The sequence below is a fragment of the Ostrea edulis genome, chromosome 5 (assembly GCF_947568905.1).
Source record: "Ostrea edulis chromosome 5, xbOstEdul1.1, whole genome shotgun sequence".
Taxonomy (NCBI): domain Eukaryota; kingdom Metazoa; phylum Mollusca; class Bivalvia; order Ostreida; family Ostreidae; genus Ostrea; species Ostrea edulis.
This window is the reverse complement of record NC_079168.1, coordinates 21,766,220-21,785,652: the sequence shown is the minus strand read 5'-3', so window position 1 is coordinate 21,785,652 and position 19,433 is coordinate 21,766,220. Positions and strand designations below refer to the sequence as shown.

At 37.0% G+C, this 19,433-nt stretch overlaps 1 protein-coding gene and 1 long non-coding RNA gene across 4 annotated transcripts in view; one reads left to right on the top strand and one right to left on the bottom strand.

Annotated features, from left to right (window-relative positions):
• Positions 1-19,433, top strand: part of LOC130054480 (uncharacterized) — a 38,957-nt gene that overhangs the window by 1,872 nt on the left and 17,652 nt on the right. The gene's annotated exons all lie outside the window — the stretch shown is intronic.
• LOC125652162 (myoglobin-like) overlaps positions 1-19,433 on the bottom strand; it is a 67,063-nt gene that overhangs the window by 45,820 nt on the left and 1,810 nt on the right. The window contains exon 1 of one of the 3 annotated variants that reach the window (XM_048881157.2): positions 1,190-1,641. The exons of 1 other annotated variant lie outside the window; for it this stretch is intronic. The gene's annotated coding sequence lies outside the window, so the exon portion shown is untranslated. Of the gene's footprint in view, positions 1-795; positions 862-1,189; positions 1,642-19,433 lie in introns of those variants that run through there. One more of the 3 variants, XM_056164416.1, reaches the window with a different exon arrangement.

The following is a 19,433-nucleotide window of genomic DNA, read 5'->3' as shown; positions in this document are numbered from 1 at the left end:
GCATAAAGACTTTTAATAATGCATAGTTTCCAAATTGATTTCCAAAATTAAATTCCACATAGGCCTAAACAATGATGAAGTTTAATCACCCATCTTATGTGAGGACCACTTGTCTAAGTTTAATAGGAAGCCCAGGAAACATAATTACAGAACCTGTTCTGACAACGTAGTAGAAACCGTGTAACGTATTTTTCTTCTACAGTACAGAGTTATTGAATTCGTACGGGAGTAAACTTGCAAACTGTAGTAAATTGTATTTTCCAAAGACATCATCAGGAAAAAGAAAGTGGAAACCGTTCTTCCAATGAAAATATGGATTGAAAAATAAGGATTTGCTTATAGGCACTTAGAACAATCTAACGGTCCTAATGCTAGGGGGAAAAATTGGGTTTTCCCCCCAGAAAGTGAGAAACACTCATTTCACAGCTTTTAAAGATAACCTCGGTACATGTATCAATATAAAAGACAACTTAATTTCTAGTAATGACGGCAATATTAAAATGATGGACCACACCCCTCGAAGTTGACATATTAGGAAATAGAGAAAATTGAGGGTGGGACAATTGGGAAAAATGGAGGCTTCTCTACTCGAGAACCACGATGGTACAGTTTGTCATCAAAAAGCGAACATCCAATCGAATCAAGTTTTTTATTTCCTTATCAGTTTTACATAGGAATACAATGTAATTAGGAAACTTCCTGCAAATGTTAAAGTAACAAAAGGGTATAATTAGTTAAATTGATATGTAAGCACCCTCATGTGTATTCAGATTTGTTTTAAATCTATTCACTCACGTTTATGGGCAGCAACACGGTGGATGGGAGTTTAGTTAACCATGTCTCGAATTGGCCTCTTGTTAGTGTTTCTTGAGGGGAAATAGCAAAAAAAAATCACAAATAATGAAACAGGAAATTTGAACAAATCATAAAAGACAAGATACATGCAATCTATATGATTATACATTGTAAGGCCATTAAACCGTATGACTCGGAGATATGTCGATCTGCATTACTCTCGCTGAGATACATTCCTTCGCAACGTGTATTTAAATGCACCCATCGATTTACGCGTATATATAAATACAAATTTTTGTTGTTAATGTTTTGCTCTTTGATTTAAACAAAACACATTTGAAATTCGTACATGCATTGATGATTAAAACACTAAACATACACCCTTCATACTCACCGTTAGTCGCAGACGTGATGACGTAATCCAAGACTTGGTTAGAAACTTTATAACTAATTATAATCAGCCGATGTTCTTAAACATTGTTAGAGGAATGATCAATCCATTCTTGTATGAACTTGTAAAAGCGACCATCGGGATCAATTGCTGCCAGTGCAGAAGATAATCTTCCATTCACTGCAGTATGACTGGTTCCTGGCCCGTATTGGCATTCTAACGCTCTTGAAAGAGTTTATAGCTTGTTAATGCCCGTAATATGATGTGATCAGTTAATAAACGACGAATTTTTGACAGTAATAAATTTTGAGCGCTGGCAGAGAAACATGTCAAATTTCCTTTTGTCAGTTTAAATGTCGGTTGTGTGTTAAAGGCAGATCTTCGATTGAAAATTGAGTTTTACCGAAAGAAAAGATCACCAGAAATAGATAATAATTTGAAGGTTGAAGGGGCACAAAACAAACTTACAAGGAAATGCCAATTGGTAATTTGTAAAACACTCCCTCAATGATGAAACTGTGAATTGCATTATTAAAGAGAACACCGTTTTCTAGTTTCTATTAGATTTGCAGTATATTTTTATGAAACAACTTAAATGCACTCTGGTACAAGTCGTAAAATCCTATGGTCTAATCTTAATTAATCTCCAGTAAACCCTATTCTCGGTTGATGGAGGTAAAACCGCTTGCTTATTATCGAACACCTAATATCTATGTTTCCTCAAGTTTTCCACACTAGAGAACCTTTTTACGTTGAAGACTTATGACGCGAGGAAATTGTCTATAATAAAGGATCACGAAATCTCGGTTAAATAATTTGAAAAAAAGAGAAAACTGTATTGAAGTATTTATGATAAGAAAAACGCTGACTGATAAAGCAATGAATCTAATTAATGAAGTGCACCGCTAGGGTACATGGAACACCCGTCTACAACTACATGTACACGATACATCTCTGTATGTTTGCATGCTGGAAAACCCACGTTGTGACGCTATCAGATGCAATTCCAAACTGAGGCAACAGGGACACATATCATATTGTAAATCATGAATTTGTGTAAATATGGCAGTAAATACATTTAACAATATGACATCTACTTGCAGTTATCTTATTGTAAATTTTGTATTGACTGCAACATGGTAAACTCAATATTTACAATATGACATATGATTGAACCCCCCCCCCCCCCCTTCCATGCACCAACTGAGCAAGTTTGAAGGTCCTAGACCTCACAATATTCAAGGTATAATCCGGAAACGATTCGTGTATGTATAACCACAAAACTTCAATTAAAATGAGGCCATGTCAGTGACCTAGTTTTCGTTCACGACACCCCCACCCCCAGGATGCATCGTCTGGCCATGTTTGATAGTCCTAAGTCTCGCATTGTTAAATAGATGATCCGGACACAATTCATATATATATATAACCCTAAAATTTCAAAATGAAGCCACAGTCTCGCGACACACCCTCCCCGCATTATGCATCAAGTGCAACTAACCAAGTTACATGTAGATGGTGCTAGGCCTTTAATACGATGTACAACATATGATTTGATCATGTGTAGCCATAAAGTTCCAGAAGGAAATCACAATGACATATATTTGTGTATGTCATATCTTTCCCCCAAGTTGAATCAAATGGCCAAGTTAGATAGTCCTAGGCCTCACAGACATAAATATATGATTGAACGCAAGGCACACTAAAAGACAGATGAATGGGAAATCCTACTACAGTTATAATACGGTGCGTAAAAAGACGGGCGTATAAAAAGCTTTAAGGGGTGTGTAAAACGGAACAGTCCACTATTTCAACGACGAGATAGAGTGTGTTACTATAAGATATATCTGAACGGCTGTTTTATTATATGGAAGATAATTAATCAACATTCTAATAGTTATGAATGATTATATTTAGCGCGGAAGAAAGTGGTTTTTTATGCCCCCCTTTGAAAAAGAGGGGGCATATTGTTTTGCAACTGTCGGTCGGTCGGTCTGTAGACCACATGTTGTCCGCTCAATATCTTGAGAACCATTCACTTGATGATAATGATATTTCATATGTGGGTTGGTTATGAGTGGAAGATGACCCCTATTGTTTTTCAGGTCAAAGGTCAAGGGTCAATCTACTCTGGACCTTGGAATATAATGTCCGCTCAATATCTCGAGAACCCTTTGCTTGAAAGACATCAAACTTGGCACACTGGGGTAGATGACCCCTATTGATTTTGAGGTCATATGGTAAAGGGTCAAACTGGGCATAGGAATATACTGACCATTCAATGTCTAGAGAACCCTTTGCTTGACAGACATCAAACTTGGTACACCAGTACATCAGAAGAAGATGACCCCTATTGATTTTTAGGTCACATGGTCAAAGGTCAAGGGTCAAACTGACATAGGAATATACTGTCCATTCAATATCTTGAGAACCCTTTGCTTGACAGACATCAAACTTGGTACACTAGTACGTCTTCAGGAGAAGATGACCCTATTGATTTTTAGGTCACATGGTCAAGGGTCAAACTGGACATAGGAATATACTGTCCGTTCAATATATTGAGAACCCTTTTCTTGACAGACATCAAACTTGGTACACTGATACATCTTCAGGAGAAGATGACCCCTATTGATTTTGAGGTCACATGGTCAAAGGTCAAGGGTCACACTGGATATAGGAATATAATGTCCGTTCAATATATTGAGAACCCTTTTCTTGACAGACATCAAACTTGGTACACTGATACGTCTTCAGGAGAAGATGACCCCTATTGATTTTGAGGTCACATGGTCAAAGGTCAAGGGTCACACTGGACATAGGAATATATTGTCCGTTCAATATACTGAGAACCCTTTTCTTGACAGACATCAAACTTGGTACACTGGTACGTCTTCAGGAGAAGTTGACCCCTATTGATTTTTAGGTCACATGGTCAAGGGTCAAACTGGACATTGGAATATACTATCCGTTCAATATCTTGAAAACCCTTTGCTTGACAGACATCAAACTTGGTACACCAGTATGTCTTCAGAAGAAGATGACCCTTATTGATTTTGAGGTCACATAGTCAAAGGTCACACTGGATATAGGAATATAATGTCCGTTCAATATATTGAGAACCCTTTTCTTGACAGACATCAAATGTGGTACACTGGTACGTCTTCAGGAGAAGTTGACCCCTATTAATTTTTAGGTCACATGGTCAAAGGTCAAGGGTCAAACTGGATATAGTAATATATACTGTCCACTCAATATATTGATAGCCCTTTTACTTGACAGACATCAAACTTAGTACATTGGTACATCTTCAGGAGAGGATGACCCAGATTGATTTTGAGGTCAAAAGTCAATAGTTGAACTGGACATAGTAATATATTGTCTCCTATATTTTAAGAATTATTTGCTTGATTGACACGTAACAAACTTGGTACACTGGTGCAGCATAAGGAGTAGATTACCCCTATTGAATTTTAGGTCACGTGGTCAATTCACTCTTGACAGATATTGTCTGCTCAATATATTGAATTGATGATACTACTATCAATTAAATGAGGTGTGTGTATAACCCTTTTCAATTTTGCACCGGGGGGGGGGGGGGCATATGTGTTTTACAAACATCTCTTGTTTTTATACATATTCTGTTGATTAAAGAGGACAACATCTTTCTGTCTGATATTTATTACAAACCTACAGATAGGCACAAGTACATGTATTTGTAATACGTGTCATCCTCGACATACGAAAGGAACAATGCCTCAAAGGGTAATACTAGTATCTGTATCCATAATCAAAACAAGGATTTTTATACGTAGTAGTTATTGTATATATATTTTGGACGAAGGGCGGTGACGAGTGCGAAGCACGAGTCTCCGCCCTTCGTCCAAATAAATCAAGATACACCGAAATAAATATTCAATAACTTACTTGTATCATGACCAATTAAAAATATAATATCTGTCATGTGACCAGTGGTTATTGCATGATTTTTTAAGTACCCAAATGAAAAGTAAATTTTTTGTCACATGATCGCTTGGGTATTTTCCTCTTCCCGCCATGCATGCCCATTGCGCACTTATCGCCAGATAGTTGGTGAGAGCGGATATGCAGAATGTGTTTTATCAGAGCACCTCAACTATGATCATTGGCGATTTACACGATTTGGGTGTACAGTTTTCATTCAATGACCATGAGGATTTTCTCACAAGCATGTGAGGATCACACATTTCGTGAAATTAAACTGGGAGATGATGAAATGGATATCGACACGGCAGCAAACCTAGATCTAGTGAATTCTAATTTGAAATTCACCATGTGTTGAAATTGTCAGGTGGTGTTCAATAATTTATTTACACAGCACAGTTTTAAAAAATATGCAAATGATGGTTCCGCCCGCTGGTGTATCTCCAGTTATTGTACACTTTTTATAAAGGGAAAAACACCACAGCCATGATACAATAAATGACACTACGATTTGGATCTACAGAAACAATAGGCATCCACCGCTTGGCATAAGAAGTACATGTATGTGTACCAAGTTTGACGGTCCTAGCCCCAATAGTTCTGTCTGTATTCTGTCTAGAATGGTTTCCTATTAACTGATATTATGACTCTGACCTTGAAAAACAATAGGCATCTTCCTCTCATCATGGTGATCAAAAGCTTACGGTTCATTTTGCATTTATAAAGCAGGACTGTGACTGAGATCCTCAGAACTAAGAGGAAAAATTATCAAAAAACGAAGGAAAACACCTCACCCTACCTGGAAAAATATTAATTTCTGAGACTTTAGATCAAACCCAGAGTGTTTCTTTTTTTCTTCAAAAATTGAGCCAATCAGGATTTCCTCTGAAAAGAGGAAAACCCACACCCCTGAATTAAAAGGTATGGATAGACAGATGAACGACGCCATACCATAATATCTCCCGTCTTTGATGGGCGTCAGTCAAATTTTCTTTCTGATAATGAATTTTAAGCATACTCAACATGAAGACGGAAACCACCTTTGGGTCATATAGATTCTATGCACTATCTTCGCACCTTACAAATGTGTCGCGGAACGTTGCTAATTATTGTACAATCATTTCTTTTAATGCTTTACACCTATGATTTGTAAAAGTTCATGATGGTAAAAATCAATACGAATGTGTGGGAAAAGAATTTTAAAAGTCCCCTCGTCATTAGATTATCTCACAATTCCCCATTAAATAAAACTTTGTAGATCATCCACATGAATAAAGCATGAGATTTAGTCAGCCCAATAACAGGATATTATACAACAAATTTATTTCTTATCAGAAGTGTCCACTATCGGAATTTCGGTATGCAAAATAATATGATTGGTATTCGCAACAAACGCGGTTATATTACTTGCAAATGTGAGTACAATTATATAGGATCAATTAAGGAATAACTGTCTGAGATTGTTTGTATGGTGGGGGTATGTAAGCAGTGGACGAATGGGGTTAATCGTACAGAAATTACCTCTTACATTCACAGGCACTTGGGGGCATGGATCATGATCACACCCCCCACCCCCATTATTATCGGAGACATATTGTTTTTGCTCCGTTTCTTATTAATCTTATTTTCTTCTTATTGATTATTATTCCTCTACTTTCCAGAGAAATTTGTCCGCGCGATTTTATGAAAGTGCTTCGACAGATCCACTTCAAACTTTGTGAGCTGATAGGGGGGGGGGGGGGGGGGGGGGTGTCATTAAGAGGGGTGCAATCAACTTTCCAAATTTTCAAAATGGCCGCCAAAAACGTCAAAAAATCAAGGTTGTCGGATTTCAACCAAATTCTATTTTTAGGGTAATTTAGTGACCCCGAGTCCATTTCCACCATCAAAATTTTTTTGGAGCCGCTATTTTCAAAATGGCCGCCATATACCGAAATATTTGAAAGTGTTAAAATCTCTATAACATTTGGGTTCTGAGGTCAATTGAGGGTCCACAGTTCAATTCTAGCATCAGTATTTCGGTCCAATCAATTTTGAAATGTTTCAAAATGGCCGCCATTGAAAAAAATGGCGGCCAAAAATCAAGTCCCTCGGATTTCAACCTAATTTACTTTCTAGGGTTGATGGAGGCTTCTGAGTCCATTTCTGGCATCAAAAACCATCTTTGACATGGGGAGGTGTTCGGAGACATTTGTGTTGGCATCCCAACACAGTTATAGCTCGTTACTATTAATTTTTTTTTTGGACCAAAATATTTTTTCTTCTTCATATGTTTTGTAGATATGCATTGAGGATCACTTTTCGTCTCTGTTAAGTATTAGTCAAAATCACGTTCTCAGTCACAATCTACAAAACATATGAAGAGAAAAAAATATTCTGGTAAAAAAAAAAATTAATAGTAATAATGGGGTGTGGGTGATCATGATCCATGCCCCAAGCGCCTGTGCTTACACTTCCATTCAAAGGCTGTAAGCGCCGAGCATAGGCCTAAATTTTGCATCCCTTCCCCGCAATGGTGACGTCTCCATAAGAGTGAAAAAATTCTTGAGTGAAACGTTAAACAATATACATGTGCAACCAACAACTATTGTTTTATAGTCTCCCTAGACATTTATAATTGTGATATATACTATACGTATTAGGTTCTCATGTCAGGTTGAAAGGTTAGTACTTTATCGAAAAATAACATGCATTTTAAAATTAAAGAGAGTTGTTGCCGATTTACATTGGTAGATGTTGATATTTTTGTATGTATATTATATCTATAGTTTGGGAACTGTGTTTGTTTATATGTTTTCGTGAGTATTTGTTTTCGCGAGTCAGTAATTTTCGTGTGGATGTGGTATACGTATAACTTGTCATTGAACATGTTTCTCATCCGGCATTGTGAATAAACGTAGTCGTAAAATGTGGTTTGATAGTAGGGATTGGTTTCATTTTCAGAGTAAATGTCATTTGAAAGCGCCAATAAGTGTTACAGTTCACAAAATGTAATAGTGTATATATGTGTGGCCTTATATTTGGCATAGTTTAATTGAAAATGGCGAAACTAATGTACGCATATTTCATCAATCACAATCAAATAACACTTTTTCGCAGTGATTCTAGTTTCCCCGAGAGAATCCATAATCTTTGAGTCAAGAAACCACTGCTAAATTCTTGTAGTGTTCGGGGGTGTTTCTGCCATTCAGTAAATTGAACAATTTCTGTTTTCAAATTAAACTACACTGTAACGAGATCTCTACCATACACAGATTCCCACCGACGCTTAGAAAATATACACACCAAGATACTTTGCGAATTGTTAACTCCAGTGAAATCCAATCACATTTTTATATACCAAATCATCGAAGTGCGTTTTGTACATGAAGTTATGTCAAAATTCATTCGGAATTTCGGCAATGTATTAATTAACACGTGCAATGTTAGTTGAGACTGTGCTGACTGTTAAGAGCACGTGATGGAATGGGTGAAAAAAAGTAGTAGGGAATTTTAGTACGTAATCATAAGCGAGGACTAAGTACTTAGTAACAGGGTGTTTGTATACTATAGGATTAAACACTCTTTTTGAAGAATTTATTGATGTGTAAGGTTTGGACATTTTACTGACAAACTGAATAAAAAGCCGAAGCACTTTTATGTTAAGTTTGTGAGTTAAAATATCCAGAGTTTACACATCGATAAATTCTTCAAAAAGTTGTTTGATTCTTATAATTCCAATCCGTTCTCTGAAATATCAATTTCAAATCTTTAAATAGTTTCCCTGCATTATGTTATTTGTTTTCAGGCGTGTATGTAGGATTTATTGATGTGTAAATTCTTCTTTAGCTTTATTTTTGTCCAATCAAAACAATTGTAATAAATAACATTGGAATTATACCTGGATCAGAAAACAGTGGCGGATACAGAGGGGGATTCTGGTGAACACCCGGCCCCACCCCCTTTGCAAGAATTTTTAAAACCTTATTTACCCTGGACAACGCAAACACTACATTCAACCCACCCAGCGCGGGGTCCGTTTAGATATTTTTTTATTGACTTTTTTAAATGTACGGATTAAAATTGTCTTGCATGTGCAACATACATAATGTATGTTAGGCGACTGAAGACAGGAGATAAATAGTAAAGTGAAATTAATACAATGAAAATATCAGTGATATCTGTTTGAGTCGAACGAACATCTATTATATTCTATATGGGTGGATCCAGGAAATTTTGAAAGGTGGATCACCTTGTTTGGGGACTCACTCACTGTCTCTTGAGTCTCAGAGAGTTGGACACATTTTTCCTTCTGGAAGCTCCTCGTTCAAACCTTAATTAATTTAGTGTCAGTTTTCCAGCCAAAATCCCTCGTACCAACATATTTAAGTGTCATCATGGGATGTGGATTAGATAGAAACCCGAGTAACAAATTCATCATCGTTGCACAGACGCCCGAAGTGTTAATCTGGTAGACATAGGGCAAACATTGCGCGTAGAGCTGTTGGGTCCAGCAAATATATCAGCGGATCAAGCGGGAGTGGGGGTGTTAGGTATGGAATATATGTTTTTGCATAGGTTTTTTTTTTTTAAATCTCGTATAAGCATCCCAGAATCCTTTACATAATTGTAGTACTATATCAGTAACTATTCAAAACCATTATGATAAACATTTCCCAGAGGTTCAATATACACCTTTAAATTAAAGCCTGCAATATTATATCAGTCATTGTCCTTATATTGCACTATCCGCCACAGTTGGTTGCAATGTACATGTAGAACTTGTTAGCTCGGGTAATATGAACTAAAATCATATCGTCGGCCTAGAGGTGTGCTCCCATGAATAATGCACGGAATGCCCCTTTTTTGCCGACATGCATAAGACCAACTTCAGTTTCGACATTGAGGATGATTCCTAGATCTGCTTTTATTAATCATGGGGCTCGCTTCTTTAGTTTCCTGAAGAGTGGCATATCGATATCACTACAAGGAGCCCTGCCTGTAGCTGTTGGGGTGTAAGCGACAACACCCCTGGAGACTCCAAGATCCGGCAATATTCATCGCTTAATAAAAGAGTTGGGGTGCGGACCTCCTCTTGATTCATCGTTGTTTAATTAGATCGTTTCCCGATTTAGTTTCCAAGTCACGTTACTCTTCTCATAAACACAACTCCAAATCATTGGAATCCGAAGGTTTCTGATCCGTTAACCTTCCTATAAACAGTAGCGTACTCTTAGCTAGCAAAATAGTATAATCTAGGTTTCCAATTTTGACTCCAGTGTAATAAATTAATGCGAAACTAAACCCGATCCCAGTCATCCCATCCACTCGGTGAACACATTTCTTCTCAAATGCAATCCGTGGGTTTTCATAAATAATTACAGAAAACGTTTTTAAGATAGGATTTCTTCTTCCAGTATCGAGAAAAACACCATTATAATCTGCATCCTGTGGTAAACATAGAAAAATGTTGGAAGTTGTATAAGACAATACCAGGTGCATCAAATACTAATAAATGTACATTTGTCTATATACATACAACATTTGTCAGTGTCACAGAATACAACATTTATTCAACAATCTATGCTTGCGAAGTTTCTCATGAATCAAGCGATTTTCATGATTACTAGTATATCATTTCTTCAAGAAGGATTGCAAGATTGCTAAGAAGAGTTACGATGCACATCTCATATCCAAACATAAAGAAATAGAATGTTTTTAGTTTTTCGTGGTTTCGGGGCATTCCCTCCCCCAAAAAATCCTCCTCCTAATTTTGTTTTATTGATCACTTATAAATTTCATTTTACCGAAGACAAATGAACTTATCGTCCAATCTGGATTCGAAATATAAAACAAAACTGGTTACATGAATAAAAGATGATAACCAACAGTAATCAGATTCACAAATCCTATAAAGAATAACTGAGAATAGGGCAAACACGCACTCCTGTAAACACCAGATGTGGGATCGGGTGCCTAGGTGGAGTAAGCTTCCCTTGTTAACCGGTCACATCCGCCGTGAGACTATCTGAAACAATCCATCAGTTGAAAGCAGTGTTTAAAGAACGGCCTGTCGATTGGTATGATACGGGACCTCCGTTCATAAGGTCATATCCGAAATAACTTCTAAAGGCCGAGAGTTTGGCGAAGGAGCAATCACTACCTATGATGACGTGTCATGGTACGAACGGGTCTCAAACTTACGACCTCCCGGCTGCGAAGCGAAGAGTCTATCATTGTGCTTATGACAGGTTACATTAGTAAATTAGATCATTTAGTAACGACAAAAGAAGCGACTAAATGGGGCAAGGCGGTCCTTCGGATGCGACCGCAAAAACCGAGGCCCAATGACACAGCAGGCGTGGCATGATAAAGATCGCTCCTTGCTCAAAGGCCGTTAGCGACAAGCATAGGCCTACATTTTGCAGCCCTTCACCGGCAATGGTGACGTCTCCATATGAGTGAAAAATTCCCGTTAAACAATATACTATCAACGGCCATGGAACTTGTGATATGCTGACTTTTAATGAGAAACCCGTGCATGTTGCAGAATGTTATGCACTCTAAATTCCTTGGAATGACTGAGTTCGGTTTCTATATGTATCCCCTCCCTACGACTGCGCCATCTGCCAATGGTTGCTGGGTGGATAATCCTACGATCCCCCACCCCCTTCGATTCCTTCACCGAGTTTTACAATTAGTATTTGATATGTTGCTCTATTTATTTTCAAACAGATTCTTGTATTTTTCATTTCCAGTCGAGTTCTGTTCTGCAGAAGGCAATAAAAAATGCAGGTATATCGATAAAAAGCAATCCAGATATGGTTTTATTGCGCTTTGCATGACCCTCGAAGTTAAACACGAAAATTCCATTAAAATAGATATGTCCTTGAATGGGTTAAGTTATCTTTGTGGAGCAACTCAAAGCCTGTCCCTAACACGGGATAAAGAATTATCAATCGTGATGTCAGTTTAACACATTACAATATCTTTTGGCATATCTTTAATTATTTCTTAGTGTCATCACCTCTTTATTAAGAACTCTAGCCTGAAAATTCAATTAAAGTTTACTTAGTGGAATATTAAATCATCCATTTCCATTTCCAATAGTATTGCACGTTTATTTTACCCTAGACTCACAATTGCTCCCTAACGATAGTGTGTAAGTCTGTAGGAGATGTCTATCTTCCTCCAGAATTGATTCAATATCAACACCTCATTGATCGTTCGGTATTATATTGTTATATTCGCGGAACCTCAGTTGCAATCAGAGTAAACGAGGTTATTCTCAGCAAGTGTAATGATAATAAAAGGCGAGAATATTATCGACAGGTGTAAATGCAGCATTAAGATGTCTACCACAGTTACTACAATAAGTATATGTACATGTATACTGATTGTTGCCATTCAAAAAGAAAATCGTTGTAGCTAACATACAGCAACCTTCTTGATATCGATGCAATCAACAGTTTAAAACAGATCGGCAGTAAGGCAAAGTGACCATAAAAGTAGGAAGTCTTAATTTGATTTTTCGCTAGATTTGATTTCTGTTTTATTTCACCAGATACGAATTTAACTGGAAAATGAACTCCATTGTCATTAATTAAGAGTGGTGACAACGATTTTCTGCTCTCCAATACCTTGACCAACCATCTGTCACTCTATGTAACTATTCAGAATGATTTGGCGCTGAGCATGCCGATAGTTTTTGAGTTATGAACTGAAACTTATTTGCGAATATAAAAGCTGTGGATAGCTAAAACTAAACAAGAGGCCCATGGGCCACATCGCTCACGAGTCACCTTGGCCCATAGTTAAAGATTTTCCTTATATATTTCCTTTCGCATGTAAAACTTTGATCCCTATTGTGGCACCAACCTACCCGGGGGCCATGAATTTTAAAATCCTTAAATCTGCACTATGTGAGGAAGGTTTTATGTAAATTTGTACTTTCCTGGCCCAGTGGTTCTTGAGAGGAAGATTTTTAAAGAGTTTTCCCTAGATATTTGCATGTAAACCTTTGATCCCCTATTGTGGCCCCAACCTACCTCCGGGGTCATGATTTGCACAACCGTGAATCTGCACCATGTCAGGAAGCTTTCCTGTAAATGTTAGCTCTTTTAGCCCAGTGGTTCTTGCGAAGATTTTTAAATAACCCCACTTTTTTTTTTAAAGATTATCTCCCCTTTGAAGGGACACATGGCCCTTCATTTCAACAAACTTAAAAACCCTTCACCAAAGGATGCTTTTTGCAAACTTTTGTTGAAATTGACCCAGTGGTTCTGGAGAGGAAGTCGAAAATGTGAAGTTTACAGACAGACAGGCAAACGGACAACGGGTGATGAGAAAATCACGAGTTAATCATGTCTTTAATAAGATACCATATTTGATAAATATCATTTTGAAGCTATAGAAAGCTCAGGACTTTGCTGCTTAAGGTATATTTTATTAGTAATGAACGGTATGGTATATGTGTACGCGCACTGGTTCACATTGACTTCTATGCACAAGGCATTTCAGATATTCAGAGCTTAATAATGAACATATCGAAAAAGAAAATTACATCATAAAACGTATTCGTATCATTTCACGTTATTCATATAAACATTACCGATATGTACTAACCTTCAGTATTTAATGGGCATGCGCTTCAGGAAATAGTTATTGTCTCTGAGGGTAATACACTTGTATTGTTCGAAAAGATATTAAATAGGTCTTTTGTTGTACAGAATAAAAATTTAAATATACATGAAAAGTGTAAATATTTTCTTTCATTCTTTAGAGTGATGCGGAGGTGATGTAATACAAATTACGGTTAATTGACGCCCCGCGCCACAGGATCACGTGTCAGCTGATTAGCTTTTGTTAAAGCTTGAAACGTTTATTAGCAATTCGGTTACTAATAAACAAATAATAATTCAAAATTATAACACATTATTGTATTGTGGTAGTGTCTGAACCTTGTGTTATAATTCAAAAAGCACTTTGCAATAAAACAGTATCGAAATGATATTATCAAAGTCTTATATTTCATCGCATGAACATAAATAAGACCGATTTAATGGTTCGTGACTCCAGCTTATTGCTTATATTTCCTAAATCAAATATCCCGGCTTCTTCTGGATTCTTTGAATGATAATAATAGCCAGGTTGTATTCATATTTGAATGTGTGTGGACAAAGACTGCAATGTTGCCCAAAACTATTTACTACAAAACATGAATTATGAACTTCAGAAGTTGTCCTTCAATAAGGCTTGTCCTGTCTGGATTAATACTCCCTGCATGACGAATGCAAAATTCAAAATACACCTGCATATTTGAATGTAACCTCATTAAACATTTTCGGACTAAACTATGGTTCTAAATGACCTTGACATAAACCAAGTCCTTGGGTCAGGTTGATGACGGACCTAGCCACAAGGAACAATTGTGCGAAGTACAATAAATGAGCTGTACCAATTGTCCCTCCATACAAAGTTATGACCCTTGACCTTAGCGATATGACACTTGATCAGGTCAGGCCACAAGTGTTCTCCAATACAAAGTTCAGGCACAGACAAAAATACGATAGTTGGTGAAACAGATACTGTACCAGCGATTTCGTACCGGAGTATTACTCTAATGTTCGTTTTTCATTTAAAATTTGTAAAATCATAAGGATTGTTCCTTGGGGTTTAAGGGTTTTGTTGTTTTCAAAAGTGATCTTAATAAACAAGAACGACTCCATGTGGCAAAAATAATCTTAAATTGTAAGTGTATCACTCGCACATTTAATGATACGTCGTGTATAAGAGACTGGCTTTTACATTGATGTTTTAAAAAGCAAAATGCCTGCTTTGTTACAATTACAACTGACTTATGCACATATGCACAAAGAAGAAAAATCACACTAAAGAATACGAAAGATTGAAAATGTATGTATCAAGTGTCAAAACAGATATCTTGTCATTATGGCTCACAATATAGAGGACACAATGTAATAGCAGGACTCCGCTGGAAAACGCTATCAAATAGTTATATATTCTAAAAGTAACATTATATAGCGAAATATTGTTTTCATGATTTTGTCTTCTTCGGGGAAATCAGACTTTTGGGCATTTAGCTTTACGAGCAGTTTTATTACCCCGATAATCTTCAGTTGCAAATATTCTTTCATTTGTTATATAATACATAAAAGTTTTCAATCTCGGTAACTCTTGTGTTTTTGTACTGACATCAGATGACAGCAACAACGAGTTTCGGTAAACAGTGAGTTGGGTCATAATAGCTTGTAAAGATAAAACCTCTTTTCTTTAATTTGAAAGGTATCACCTTGTATTAATCAAAGCAAAAACAAAAAACAAAACAACAAACAAAAACGGATTCTGCAAGTATTGCACATGTCCCCTACCGGTCCCAAGTCAACGAATATTCTCCAAATCCCTAGGATTCCTCAAGATTCATCACGAAGAAACACAATTCGAACTTGATCTGTAACTTGACATTGTAAATCAATGTACGAAATATCAAATGAATATATGCGAGCAGTACAAAAAAAAAAAAAGAAAAAGAGTGCGGAAATCGTTCAGGAATGTTTGCGTTAATTTTCTAAGTCCAAGGACCATGATTCAGCAAAAAAAAATGGACTAGTCTGGAACAAAATTTAAATTTGATATGTAACTTGTCATGGTAAAGCAATGTACCAAAAATCAAGTGAATATCTGCAAGTATGGTGGGAAAAGTGCGGGAAACTGAGTCTAAGTCCATGGGCACAGGCACTTCTTTCATACATGAGTCCCCTTATTAAGGAGGGGGACCCATGTATGAAACAAGTGCCTGTGTCCAAGGGTCATAACTCTGCAAAAAATTTAATGGACCGGAACGAATTTTTAACTTGATCTGTACCTTATCATGGTACATGTAAAGAAATGTACCAAATATTCAAATGATTGTCTGAAAACATGACGAAAAAAGTGCAGAAAGTTGATTTGTTAGAAGAACAGAGTACAAATCTGAAGTCTCCGCCGGTAGGCAACTAATTATTAAAACCATGAAAATTTTAATGGTGAAGATAACGAACAGTGATCAATCTCATAACTCCTATAAGAAATACAAAATAGAGAGCTGGACAAACACGGACCCCTGGATATGCCAGAGGTGGGAACAGGTACCTAGGAGGAGTAAGCATCCTCTGTCGACAAGTCACACCCGCCGTGAGTGCTATATCTTGATTGTTTTTTCAACAAAGGTGACGCCAGGCTTTGTTCAACACAAAGCAATTTTCGGTCACCACGCTTTTATTCAACTTCAACACAAAGAAATTTTCATCGTTTTGCAGTTCACTTCCATTGCCCGCCATCCAACCCTTCATACCACCGCCGTTTTTGTTGGTGGATGCCCACCTTTTTTGTGGGCAGGCAGCTATTGGGTGGCATTTATACTGGGTTTTGCTTGGTGTATTATTATTGTATTTGTCAGTATGGGGTCAGCTTGCACATTATGATGCCAAATTGTTTGACATACAGGGTATAATCTACTGACCCCCTAATAAGCTAAATAGTTTTCTACATTGTGTATAAATGCAGTATTGTTTGTAATTTTTTGGTGCTAGGGGGTCAGCTTACATATTGTGATGATGATGGGTTTTCCATTTCTGTTTTTCGTCATTTACAGAATAAATGACAATTTTTCAATTCAATGATGTGTTCTTGGTTATGCCTGCCTAAGCAAAAAACGGAGCAAAGTTCTCCTTGGCGAGTTCAATTTACGTAGGAACATAAACAATAGAAAAACGGACATTAAACAAACATGCATTAGTAAAATGACCCAAGGTAGGAGAGCGAAACAATCTAAATAGGAGGAGGAAATAACAATGGTGGAAAATGAGAGAAAGAGTGAAATCGAAGTAGGTATGAAGGAGTTTAAGGAAGTATTGGTCTGACATCGGCTATGAAGGGTCAGCTGAGCAAAACACGTTCTATGGATAAGCTGGACTAAAACTTTAAACACTACGTATCAAGTAATGGCATATAATTTCATTTCAATGCGGTTTTGTTAATATGTACACTCTTGTTTCTCAATGACATTGCAGGCACGCACAATCGTAGTTTTACTTTGGGACTACCCAAAAGCTTTTATTTCCACAAACACTACACTGCAAATGAAGCCAACTTTTCACTTTTCCACTGTAACCAAACATAGGTCGGGGCTTTCAAAATAAAGATCTAAAATGAGTTTAAAGAATCGCTGCATACCAGAACTAGGTTGTCATAGTTTAGTGGTACCTAACTCTTCCATTTATCATCTTTGAACTGTACTCAATATACCGGTACTATCGTCTCAAAAAGAGCGTGTCGCTTGATCAAATATTTTTGGGCAAGGCTGCACGTAGTTTTTAATGAAACAGGTTATACTTTTTGTTCTCAGTGACCAATCGCATCTATATTTATAAATTATCAAATTTTGCTAATAAACTCCGAAACACTTGCTCCAGAGTTACTGTGTGCACGTTTAATATTGTTTCATATGTAAGGTGAAGTCCGTAAGCTATAATAGAATCTTTCTTCACTAACAAATATCGTAAAATTAATTCGTTTTTCATAAACTAGCCCGAAATAGCAAAAATGAGAGTAAAGTGGCGGACACGCTTTGACGGATCTAAGCCAGTTTTTTTTTTATGGCAACTTAAGTTAATACGATAAGAAGTTAATCCGTTGTTTATCGATGCTTGATTTTGATCTGACCGAGGAATTAAGTTTTGATAACTGTTGAATCAATAAGATAAGCCTGTTCGTTTCTTCAATCCGTGATTTTAGTCATAGTCTGGATCATTCCGACGTTTGTGTATACGCCGACTCCCCACCAACGTCTGGACGCTTTCTTTTGGAAAAAAATTCTTCCTCGTTGAAAGAATGACATAACGTGATCACCTTAACTCACTTTCATAGAAATCATACGAACAAACAGTCAGTCAATCAGTAATGTGGTAATCGGTGCATGAAAATTTAACCTGCTCGGTCAAGCGAAGTGACGCACTGTTTTTGGAATGATAGTAACTGAACCACAGGGATACCGATGATCATTACATTCCAAATCTGTCGGAGAGAGCGTCACAACCCAAAATGTATAAAGAAGACGGACTTCATTTTGGAAACTGATTCACATCACTGGAGCTTTTATTTGAACATTGCGAAGTACGAGACCAAAGATCACAGCGGCTTGGATCACGATTATTCTAGTGACATGAAATGTCAGGTACATTGGATGTTTTGAAAATGATATAATCATAAATGTCTGTAATATTCATTATTCGCAGAAACCTATCAATAATGATTTCTAAAATATTTCCCAGAAACTTTATAATCCTCAGTTTCAAGCCAGGTGATTTATTTGGTAGAGACGAACGATAAAGATCATGAAAGTTGATAATGTTCCAGTTGGAGAAAACACCCTTGGGATTTTGTGAAGACTATGCTTCTGAAAGCTTTACTATCACGCACCTACACAAACTGCTGAATTCGTGTCACCTGCATTAGATAGTTTGATCGGAAAGGCGTCATATTATGTCCATAAGTGACCATAAAAGTGTAAATTCACGGTCAGTATGATACATTAAGCCAGCCGAGATGACCCTTGCCTCAGTGGTAGATATGCACATTCCGCATACTTCGTAACTATGCATTCTATGCCTGAAAATGCCATAAGAGTTCATCCCGGAGATAGGTGCAATTCAGTTGTAATGTACACTAAACTGATTGTGCTGATGACTGATAAAAATCCACAAAAATATAAATTGTATCCATATATCCTTTAATTATGCACATTTGTTATGAAATATGTCATTAATTGTACCATAAAGATACATTACGAACACAGCCAGCTAGGCCCGGGAATGTTTGTTACCGTAGGCCAAAATGCAAAATACATAAATCAAGATTCGAGAAAGCATTTAAATACGCTTTTTTTGTATGTAATCAACACCCAACACTATCATAGACTAGATGAGTCTAAAACGTGTGTGCAAGTGAAAGTATGTTAAGTGTTTCGTGAATGCAGAATGGCAATGATGACTACATGTATTTACTTTAAAGAGGGATTTAATATTCTAAAATTAGATTCGAAGCATCAGGGTACCTTCTTCAGAATGGAAATGCACTTCTCGGTTGCAATTATTTACATATTAATAAACAAGTGCTTGTAGGTAGGGATATGTTTTTATCCGGGACAATAAACAGCGTAGCTGAGCAGTTCGGTGTGCATTCAACGTACACAGAAAAAGTATATGAACAGTGTGCATCGTCTAATAATACATCAGCAGGTGTAAGTTTG